Consider the following 12,346-nt stretch of genomic DNA (forward strand, 5'->3'; position numbering starts at 1 on the left):
GCATGGTTCTGTTAGGGAATGGGTTGTCTTCTCTAGGAAGGCAAATTTCACAGTGATTTCTTCCCAGCTGTGTCAAAATTCTTGACTCTGACCCAATGGGAAATGCAACAGAATCCAGGGCAAGAGACTACTGACCTTCTCATGTCTCCTTAGACTTTCCCATCTTTGTATTTTGTCTCAATAATAGAAGAGAGGTAGTGTGATTTATTTTGGCATATTTGATAGCAAAGCCTGCAATGCTGCCTATAATGTGGAAAAGGGGTGCCATAGAAAGCAGAGATCAGGCTGATGCACCGACCTTGGTCATAGCCATGTATCTCAGTCTGGTCTCATAAGGACCATCGGTCTAATCCTAAAAGAAGAGTCTCTCTTTCTCTCTCTCTCCCTCCCTCCCTCCCTCTCTCTCTTCTCTTCTCTTTCTTTTTGTTTTTTCAAGACAGGGTTTGTGTAGTCTTGGCTGTCCTGAAACTCGCTCTGTGGACCAGGCTTACCTTAAATTCACAGAGATCCAACTGTCTCTGCCTCCCTAGTGTTGAAATTGAAGGCATGCACAACCACCCAGCCTAAAAGAATCTCTATGCGTCACTGTACTCCACATTACACTGCTATACTTCCCCCATGCTGTTTAAACTTGTTGATAATGGACTTGAAAAACAAGAATGGCCCAGCTATCCCAGACTCTAGCATTTTATTTCAAGTATTCTCTGAAATGTTCTCCAAAACAGCTTTTCTTAGAGCAGGCTAGCCCCCCTAGTTCTGTGGCAGGGAGGGAAGAGACTGTAAAACAATCCTAATATGTATGAGCTGCTCTCTGTGGCTAAACTCCCAGCTTCCTGCTACTACTGCAGGTCTTTTTATACCACAGAATAGCAATAGTAACCTAGATTACTACCTACCTAGGTTGCTTTCAAGGACACAATGTTTTTACTCAGGGATTGTTTTACAGTCTCTTCCCTTGGTGGATCCGAATGTTCCTTTGGGTAAGGCCTGCAAGTGTAAGAACAAATAACCGGAGATAGCTACATCATCAATCGAGCGCTTATGATTGTCCAGCAGAAGTTGCCTGGGGGCCTTACCCAAAGGAACATTCGGATCCACCAAGGATTCTGAATGGGGACTCCAACATGCTGTCCTAATGCGGCTTGCCCAGGTGATGTCTTCTGAATGCTTGTAAGCCCCTTATTTGATGGTATCTTTGTTCCCACAATCTATTTACTCAGGCCATCTCTGCTGGATGCTTCAAAGCACCCAATTTCATAATGCCTTGCCCTCTGTCTGCTGCCCATATGCTTGATAGCTATTTCAGTTTGTTATGTGCTTAATAACTCTCATTCTAGAATGAAAGCACGGCATCGTCAATCATACAAACAGCAACAGGTGAGGAGGTCTAACATCTTTCGTAGTTATCTCTTGCATCCAGCAGCTAATTTCCATGAATTACATGAGCTGGGAGACCTTAAGCTTGAAGTCACAGTAGAGAGGGCTTCCTAAACAGCCCATAAATCAAAGCTTCATCGGTAAGGACAAAGGTTGTTATGGTCACTCTCAGGTCCTTGGCACATTTTAGGGTGTCTTGAATAGAATAGATGCTCACAATATAATAAGAAATGAATGAATGAATGAATGAATGAAAGAAAGAATGCAAGATCAATGCTCTCAATTTTCTTCCTGATGTTGCTCATTCAGTCTGAACTCCGCAAAGAGTTACAGTTGTAGGAACATAAAGGAGAAAGACGTGAATACTACTGAATACCTGTGATGTTCAAGAGAACAGGAACTTTCCAACTATCAATTCTTCTAATCCTCCTTGCTATTATACTAAAAATTACATATTGGAACCCCCTTTATCCCCCTTTTTCTACAACTGAAGAATATAGGACTCAGAACACGATAATCATTCCCTTAAGCCTTATCCTCTTTCAACTGCTACACACATTCCATTAATCCTTGCTCTCAAGTAGCAGAAGAGAAAGGCTTATAGAGGTAATGGAAGCATAAGAAGGAGCCAAGAAGAACCATGAGAAATTTCATCTGTGCTTTATTTAAAGTCAGAGCATGGACTTGTAGCCCAAAGGCTCATATTCAAAACCATTCTTGGCCATTCTATGGTTGTGAAGCCTTAGGAAATTTTTTTTAACTTCACTGTGCCTTGATTTTCTGATCTGTAAAATGAAAGTGATTGACTGAGTTTGCATCCTGTGGAGGTGTTGTGAGAGACATCTATTAGTAAGGTGTGGTTGGTTATGATGTTAAGGATAAAGCCCTGGAAGTATTTTAAGGAAGAGACAACAGTGTACGGGTGAGTGGGAGAATATGAATTGTCATCTGACAACTCAGAAGAGGTTCCCAGACGCAGGGATCAGAGCAATGGAGGACACGAACCCTGAGTCACCTCAGAGGAGGAACTGTGACTATAAAGCTAGGCACCGTAATGATAAGTTGGCCATTCTCCATGGGATGGTGCGCATGGAGGACATTGAGATGCCACATTAAGGGACATCCAGGACCCAAGAGACTGATGTACACTCCTCACTCCCAATCACAATGAGTCACAGACAGGGATGAGGCAGGAGGACAATTATGGCCAGTTCATCTCTAAGCCCAGTTCAGGGACTGGCCTGTTTCTTCCACACATGATTTCTTCTACCAAGTGCCCCTGTGAGCTTGCTGGAGCGGCTCTCTTTATCTAGCAGTGCAGTGCTTTTTGTTTTGAAGTTCTGTACTTGAAATGGTGTCATTTTGTATTTGTAGATGGGCCACACATAAACAACACAGGACAGGAAGACGTGCTATTACTTAACACAAAAGCTCCTTGCTTGTTACATACTCCCTTTCACTGGAAGCAGAGCAGGAAAGCGTGGGAGTGGAAAGGCCATAGAAAAGGCCCATTTGTGGCAGGAAAACATGGTAAAGGCAGAGCTGGAGCACATTCACTGCACGTGTGCCTCAGGCTGGCTGCTACTCTGTGGTTGGGTTTGTTTGTTTGTTTGTTTGTTTGTTTGTTTTTTTGTGAGACAGTCACGTATAACCCAGCCAGGTTTTGAACTTGATCTGTATTTGGGGATGGCCTTAAATTTCTAAACTTCCTGTCTTCCCTGTCCAGATGCACCACAAGACCCAGCTCAGGAAAACTTAAAGCCATTCTTTCTACTGCATCAGGACCAAGTACTGTTCCATTTTCCCCCAAACAGAAGGCATCTTCATGCCAAAGAGAAACCAAATGTAAATCACTCAGAGTCCCAGGAGACTGGATGCTGAGGACATGGCCTCCCCTCTATAGGCTGTTGCTTGGTGAAAGGAATGGATGAGGGCTATGTTTAGGATAAGAAATGGACACTGCACACACCAGCAGTACCAACACACACAAATGAGTAGCTCACAGAACCTCAAGACTCAGGCAAACAGCCAATAATTCATGCAAGATTGATGGGGTAAGCTTGGCTCAGTGGGAAATCTCATGGGTTGCTCAAATGGTAAAATCATGTTTTCAGCCATTAGCAAGGTTTTGCTTATTTTTACAATCTTATGAAAAAGATTTTTATCAACTTAGCAATCTCACTGAGGTGCTTTTCTGTCTCTGCAACAGCCTTCTCCGCTGATAAGAACCAGATTCTTCTTCAGCCGAATTCCAGGACATGTAGCCTGAATAATAATGGGATGCAAGATCAGCCATGTTTGGGTAATGAATGTGCATCCTAGAGTGACATTGGATTGCTGCAGGGAAGTCCCATAAAATATGTCAAAATGACACAAGAAAAGAATGTCTAGAACATGCTTTTTCTCTTTCCTTTTTTTTTATTAGATATTTTCTTTATTTGCATTTCAAATGTTATTCCCTTTCCTAGTTTCCTCTCTGAAAAATCCCCTATCCCCTCCACACTTCCCCTGCTCCCCAACCCACCCACTCCCTCTTCCTGGCCCTCGCATTCCCCTATACTGGGGCATAGAATCTTTGCAAGGCCTCTCCTCCCATTGATGGCCAACTAGGCCATCCTCTGCTACATATGGAGCTAGAGACACGAGTCCCACCACGTGTTTTCTTGGATTGGTGGTTTAGTCCCAGGAAGCTCTGGGGGTACTGATTAGTCCATATTGTTGTTCCTCCTATAGGGTTGTAAACCCCTACAGATCCTTGGGTATTTTCTCTAGCTCCTTAATTGGGGAACCTGTGCTCCTTCCAATTGATGACTGTGAGCATCCACTTCTGTATATGCCAGGCACTGGCAGAGTCACACAGGAGACAGCTATATCAAGCTCCTGTCAGCAAAATCTTGTTGGCATCCACAATAGTGTCTGGGTTTGGTGGTTATTTATGGGATGGATCCCCAGATGGGGCAGTCTCTGGATGGTCATTCCTTCAATCTCTTCTCTGAACATTGTCTCTGTAACTCCTTCCATGGGTGTTTTGTTCCCCATTCTAAGAAGGATCAAAGTATCCACACTTTGGTCTTCCTTCTTGTTAAGTTTCATGTGTTGCAAATTGTATCTTGGGTATTCTAAGTTTCTGGGCAAAGATCCACTGATCAGTGAGTGCATATCATGTGTGTTCTTTTGTGATTGGGTTACCTCACTCAGGATGATATCCTCCAGATCCATTCATTTTCCTAAGAATTTCATAAATTCATTGTTTTTAATAGCTGAATAGTATACTCCATTATGTAAATGTACTGCAATTACTGTATCCATACCTCTGTTGAGGGGCATCTGGGTTCTTTCCAGCTTCTGGCTATTATAAATAAGGCTGCTATGAACATAGTGGAGCATGTGTCCTTATTAGATGTTGGAGCATCTTCTGGGTATATGCCCAGGAATGGTATTGCTGATTCTTCTGGTGGTAATCTGTCCAATTTTCTGAGGAACCACCAAACTGATTTCCAGAGTGGTTGTTCCAGTTTGCAATCCCACCAGCAATGGAGGAGTGCTCCTCTTCCTCCATGTCCTCGAAAGCATCTGCTGTCACCAGTATTTTTGATCTTAGCCATTCTGACTGGTGTGAGGTGGAATCTCAGGGTTGTTTTGATTTGCATTTCCCCGATGATTAAGGATGTTGAACATTTCTTTAGGTGCTTCTTGGCCATTCTCTATTCCTCAGATGAGAATTCTTTGTTTAGCTCTGTACCCTATTTTTAGTAAGGTTATTTGTTTTCTTTGGAGTCCATCTTATTGAGTTCTTTATATATATTGGATATTAGCCCCTATCAGATTTAGGACTGGTAAAGATCTTTTCCCAATCTGTCAGTTGCCTTTTTGTCTTATTGACAGCGGCCTTTGCCTTACAGATGCTTTCCAATTTCATGAGGTCTTACAGTACAAGCCATTGGTGTTCTGTGCAGGAATTTTCCCCCTGTGCCCATATCATTGAGGTGCTTCACCCCTTTCTCCTCTATAGTTTCAGTGTCTCTGGTTTAATGTGGAGGTCCTTGATCCACTTAGACTTGAGCTTTGTACAAGGAGATAAGAATGGATCAATTCACATTCTTTTACCTGCTAACAACCAGTTGAGCCAGCACCATTTGTTGAAAATGATGTCTTTTTTCCACTGGATGATTTTAGCTCCCTTGTCAAAGATCAAGTGACTATAGGTGTGTGGGTTCATTTCTGGGTCTTCAATTCTATTCCATTGATCTACCTGTCTGTTGCTGTACCAGTACCATGCAGTTTTTGTAACAATTGCTCTGTAGTACAGCTTGAGGTCAGGGATGGTGATTCCACCAGAAGTTGTTTTCTTCTTGAGAATAGTTCTTGCTATCCCAGGTTTTTTGTTATTCCAGATGAATTTGCAAATTGTTCTTCCTAATTCTGTGAAGAATAGAGTTGGAATTTTAACGGGGATTGCGTTGAATCTGTAGATTGCTTTTGGCAATATAGCCGTTTTGACTATATTAATCCTGCCAATTCATAAGCATGGGAGATCTTTCTATCTTCTGAGAACTTCTTTGATTTCTTTTTTCAGAGACTTGAAGTTCTTATCATACAGATCTTTCACTTGCTTAGAGTCACATCAATGTATTTTATATTATTTGTGACTATTGTGGAGGGTGTTGTTTCCATAATTTCTTTCTCAGCCTGTTCATTTTTTGTGTAAAGGAAGGCCACTGATTTATTTAAGTTAATTTTATATCCAGCTACTTCGCTGAAGTTGTTTGTCAGGTTTAGGAATTCTCTGGTGGAATTTTTGGGATCACTTATATATACTATCATATCATCTGCAAATACTGATATTTTGACTTCTTCCTTTCTAAATTGTATCCATTTGATATCCTACTGTTGTCTAATTGCTCTGGCTACGACTTCAAGTATTACATTGAATAGGTACGGAGAGAGTGGGCAGCCTTGTCTAGTCCATGATTTAAGTGGAATTGCTTTAAGTTTCTCACCACTTAGTTTGATGTTGGCTACTGGTTTACTGTAGATTTCTTTTATTATGTTTGTTTAGGTATGGGCCTTTAATTCCTGATATTTCCAAGACTTTTATCTTGAATGGGTGTTGGATTTTGTCAAATGCTTTCTCAGCATCTGACGAGATGATCATGTGATTTTTGTCTTTGAGTTTGTTTATATAGTGGATTACATTGATGGATTTCCGTATATTAAACCATCCCTGCATCCCTGGAATGAAACCTACTTCGTCATGATGGACAATCATTTTGATGTGTTCTTGGATTCAGTTTGCAAGGATTTTATTGAGTATTTTTACATCGATATTCATAAGGGAAATTGGTCTGAAGTTCTCTTTCTTTGTTGGACCTTTGTGTGGTTTAGGTATCAGAGTGATTGTGGCTTCATAGAATGAATTGGGTAGAGTACCTTCTGCTTCTATTTTGTGGAATAATTTGAGGAGAGTTGGAATTAAGTCTTCTTTGAAGGTCTGATAGAACTCTGCATTAAACCCATCAGGTCCTGGGCTTTTTTTTTAGGGGGGGGGGACTATTTATGATTGCTTCTATTTCTTTAGGGGAAATGGGACTATTTAGATCATTAATCTGATCCTGATTTAACTTTGGTACCTGGTATCTGTCTAGGAAATTATCCCATTTCATCCAGGTTTTCCAGTTTTGTTGAGTATAAGCTTTTGTAGTGGGATCTGATGATGTTTTGGATTTCTTCAGGTTCTGTTGTTATGTCTCCCTTTTCATTTCTGATTTTGTTAATTAGTATACTGTCCCTGTGCCCTCTAGTTAGTCTGGCTAAGGATTTATCTATTTATTGATTTTCTCAAAGAACCAGCTCCTGGTTTGGTTGATTCTTTGAATAGTTCTTTTTGTTTCTTCTTGGTTGATTTCAGCCCTGAATTTGATTATTTCCTGAAGTCTACCCATCTTGGGTGAATTTGCTTCCTTTTGTTCTAGAGGTTTTAGGTGTGCTGTCAGGATGCTAGTGTATGCTCTCTCTAGTTTGTTTTTGGAGGCACTCAGGGCTATGAGTTTTCCTCTTAGGACTGCTTTCATTATGTCCCATAAGTTTGGGTATGTTGTGGCTTCATTTTCATTAAACTCTAAAGAGTCTTTAATTTCTTTCTTTATTTCTTCCTTGACCAAGTTATCATTGAGTAGAGTTTTGTTCGGCTTCCACGTGTATGTGAGCTTTCTATTGTTTATGTTGTTATTGAAGACCAGCTTTAGTCCATGGTGATCTGATAGGATGCATGGGACTATTTCAATCTTCTTGTATCTGTTGAGGCTGGTTTTGTGACCAATTATATGGTCAATTTTGGAGAAGGTAACATGAGGTGCTAAGAAGAAGGTATATCCTTTTGATTTAGGATAAAATGTTCTATAGATATCTTAAATACATTTTTTTCATAATTTCTGTTAGTTTCACTGTGTCTCTGCTTAGTTTCTATTTCCAGGATCTGTCCATTGATGAGAGTTGGGTGTTGAAGTATCCCAATATTATTGTGTGTAGTGCAATGTGTGCTTTGAGCTTTACTTATGTTTCTTTAATGAACGTGGATGCCCTTGCAATTGGAGCATAGATGCCCAGAATTGAGAGTTCATCTAGGTAGATTTTACCTTTGATGAATATGAAGTTCCCCTCCTTGTCTTTTTTGATAACTTTAGGTTGAAAGTTGATTTTATTTGATATTACAATAGCTATTCCAGCTTGTTTCTTTGGACCATTTGCTTGGTAAATTATTTTCCAGCCTTTTCCTCTGAGGTAGGATCTGTCTTTGTCCCTGAGGTGGGTTCCTTGCATGCAGCAAAATGTTGGGTCCTGTTTGTATATCCAGTCTGTTAGTCTATGTCTTTTTATTGGGGAATTGAGTCCATTGATATTAAGGAAAAGTAATTGTTGTTTCCTGTTATTTTTGTTGTTAGAGTTAGAATTCTGTTCTTGTGGCTATCTTCTTTTAGGTTTGTTGAAGGATTACTTTCTTGCTTTTTCCAGGGTGTTGTTTCCCTCCTTGTGTTAGAGTTTTCCCTTTATTATCCTTTGAAGGGCTGGATTTGTGGAAAGATATTGTGTAAATTTGGTTTTATCTTGGACTATCTTGTTTTCTCTGTCTATGGTGATTGAGAGTTTTGCTAGGTATAGTATCCTGGGCTGGCATTTGTGTTCTCGTATGGTCTATATGAGATCGGCCCAGGATCTTCTAGCTTTCATAGTCTCTAGTGAGAAGTCTGGTGTAATTCTGATAGGTCTGCCTTTAAGTGTTACTTGACTTTTTTCCCTTACTGCTTTTACAATTCTTTCTTTGTTTAGTGCATTTGGTGTTTTGACTATTATGTAATGGGAGGAATTTCTTTTCTGGTCCAATCTATTTGGAGTTCTGTAGGCTTCTTGTATTTCCTTTGGCATCTCTTTCTTTAGGTTAGGGAGGTTTTCTTCTATAATTTTTTGAAGATATTTACTGTCCCTTTAAGTTGTGAATCTTCACTCTCTTCTATACCTATTATTCTTAGTTTTGGTCTTCTCATTGTGTCTTGGATTTCCTGGATGTTTTGGGTTAGGAGACTTTTGCTTTTTGTGTTTTCTTTGTCTATTGTGTTAATGTTTTGTATGGTATCTTCTGCACCTGAGATTCTCCCTCTATCTCTTGTATTTTGTTGGTGATGCTTGCATCTATGACTCCTGATTTCTTTCCTAGATATTCTAACTCCAGAGTTATCTCCCTTTGTGATTTCTTTATTTAGAAAAAATTTCTTTATTTAGAAAAGTTCCATTTTTAGATTCTGGATGGTTTTGTTTCTTTCCCTCACTTGTTTGATTGTGTTTTCCTGTAACTCTTTAAGGTATTTTTGTCTTTCCTCTTTAATGGCTTCTAGCTGTTTACCAGTTCTTCTGTATTTCTTTAATGGAATTATTTATGTCCTTAGTGTCCTCTATCATCATCATGAGAAGTAATTTTAGATTTGAATCTTGCTTTTCTGGTGTGTTGGAATATCCAGGACTTGTTATGGTGGGAGAATTGGGTTCTGATGATGCCAAGTAACCTTGGTTTCTGTTGCTTTTGTTCTTACACTTGCCCCACACCATCTGGTTATCTCTAGTGCTACCTGTCCTGGCTATGTCTGGCTGGAGCCTGTCCTTCCTGTGATCCTGGTTGTGTCAGAACTCTTCCAAGTCAAACTGTTTCTGTGATTTTGTGATCCTGCTATCCTCAGCTCCTGGGTGTGTCTAAGCTACTAGGAGTAAAGGTGCCGTTGGGACCTTGAGATTCTGATGTGACCAAGCTCCTGGGATCCTGGGATCCTCTGATCCCAGGCATGTTAGAGTGCCTAGGAGTGGAGCTGCCTCTGGGTGTGTGGAGCTGGCTGTGGAGTTTGTGGCTAAGGTCTGCCCTGACAAACCAGAAGTAACCCATGCTACTGGTTTGGTGGAGTTCCTGCATGCCTGGGTCCTACCAGTCCCAGTTACTCCAGGTGTTGTGGACAGATGTTGTTTCCTCCTTACCTCTGCTCCTCGCTGGTCCACATTTCATATCATCATGACAACAATTCTAGTTTGAAAGTTATTTAGCTATAAAATGTATAGTATAAAACTATAAGTAGCAATCTTTGTGTTGTGTTCTAAAAACTGTGTTTTACCCAGATTCACTTTCATTCACATTACTCATCTCTGAGTCATGCTGTAGTTATAGGATAAGTTATAGTGTAAGTATAATTCTTACACTAATATGTATCTATTATCTATCTATTACCTATGTACCTATGTACCTATGTATCTATGTATCTATGTATCTATCTATCTATCTATCTATCTATCTATCTATCTATCTATCTATGTATCTATCTACTGATCTGTCTATCTATGGAATAGAAATTCCACAGAAATACATTGGAAAACTCTGTCAATAGCTCATACACAGAAACAGAAAGCAAAGTCATTTTATTCCGAAGGAAAAACATAACTAAAGGAAGTGTACCTAAGTGTCTATAATTCATTGATATACTTTTTTTCAACTGCAGGCTTGGTTTTGCATTTTAACATTTTCCTTTAATATGCTATCATGACATTTCTCTTGTATAAGTGATATTTGCCAAATTGAAAAAGTGTCTTGTATTTCCCAAGATGGCATACACAATTACATATGCCATAGAAGAGGTAGTATCCATGCCAAACTACTTCAAATCATCAGAATCCAGGGGCAGTGTACTCTCAGTTATAGCATAAAGAGTATTCGATTGTTAATGCAGTTAGTTTACACATTTGATTTTAATGCTATAGGTTATATTTGATGTTAAGGCTACTGTGTATAGGGACTAATTTCATTATATAAGATTATAAAATGCCCTTTGAAATAAAACTGTTTATCTTAGAAAAATATGTCAAAACTATATGTCAAAGTATAACTTTTATGTTTTGACAGTAAACATTATTTTTGCCTTCTACAAGATATCTCCTACGCAGGGTTGTTTATTAAAACTCTCCCCTCTCTCCCTCTCACTCTCCCCCCTCTCTTTTATATATGTATGTGTGTGGTATATGTAGTGGATGTGTGTGTACGTAGTCACAGACATGCCAGAGTCTATGTGTGAAGGTCAGAGAACAATCTCAGGTTTCAGTCACCACTCTCTACCTGGTGTGAGACAGGGTTTTCTGTTCATCGCTGCATGCACCCAACACTCTGACTCGGGAGCTTCTGGGAAAATTTTCCTGCTTTTCCCTTCCATCTTGACTCAGGAGTTCTGGGATTACAAATATGCACCACCATATTGGCTTTTCATGGGTTCTATGGTTCCAAATTCAGGTTTTCATGCTTGTGCTTTTATTGACTGGGCCATCTCCTCTGCTCTCTCCCTTATGTAGGACTGTAGTTTATAGAACAGATACAGATGGAACAACTACAGGAGGTGCAGAGATGGATGGAGTTGGAAATTATACCTGCTTAGCCTCATATGCTATTATATTGGTCATAAGTCACTTTAGGGAACTATGGAATTATTCAAGAGCCTCTAATGTTTAGGTAACCTTTTAAAAATGATATGACTGTTCAACTTGAACACCCAAATGGATGTGAGAAGGAACTAGAAAATATGCTGGGGAAACTTCAGCTCTATAATGGATTATAGGAGAAGAAGATCTCTGTTGGCCTCTTCCCACTGTGAGCCCTGTAGAGGATGTTCCCTAGACTCTCTAGCAAGGTACCACAAAAGCCAGGATTCACACCCCTCTTTCTCCTACTCTGAATAGATACTTAGGAATTTTACAGCATTACAATAAAGTCTGGGTCCCTATTTACTAGTTGTAAGTCACTGGGCCAGCCCTTGCCTTTCTCCAACCTGTTTAATCCTGTGAAGGGTCTAGGGGTGGGCATAATTATTCGTTCACAGTGTCATTATGCAAGGTTAGAAAGAGATAAAGGATGCACCTGTGGGCCTTCTAGATCCAAGCATTAAGTAGCCAATAAATGTATTTCTTGTTCACCAGTGTTAGCTGGAAATCTAGGAACACCATTAACCCACCAGCTGGGCAGCTAACACACACTAACACTAAGGACAACATGGGTGTTATTACCAACACTGAGCCTGATGCTAGAAGCCATGCATGCCATAGGCCAAGGCCCTGTCCAAATGCTGTAGGAACCCCATTACACTGTTTCCCTTCAACAAAGCAACTCCTACCATTGTTACCATTTTACAATGAAAAGACAAACCTTAGCAAGCCTGGCTAGCTTCTCATGTGTTCCCAACTATGTGATGAGAGCTGTGTATAGAGAGCCAACAAGAGTTTGCCAAAGTAAGATGAGGTCAGATGAAAAATCTCCTGGTGGATTTAGGAATTGGCCTTGCTGCCACCATGGTGTTCCATGAACATAATAAGCTCCATTAATCTTTGTGGGGGAAGGAGAACTATTTGATGCCTGGTAGAAATGTCAGATTCTGTGATTCCTCAAGTTGGAAGA

Source organism: Mus musculus, chromosome 13, assembly GCF_000001635.26.
Source record: "Mus musculus strain C57BL/6J chromosome 13, GRCm38.p6 C57BL/6J".
Lineage (NCBI taxonomy): Eukaryota > Metazoa > Chordata > Mammalia > Rodentia > Muridae > Mus > Mus musculus.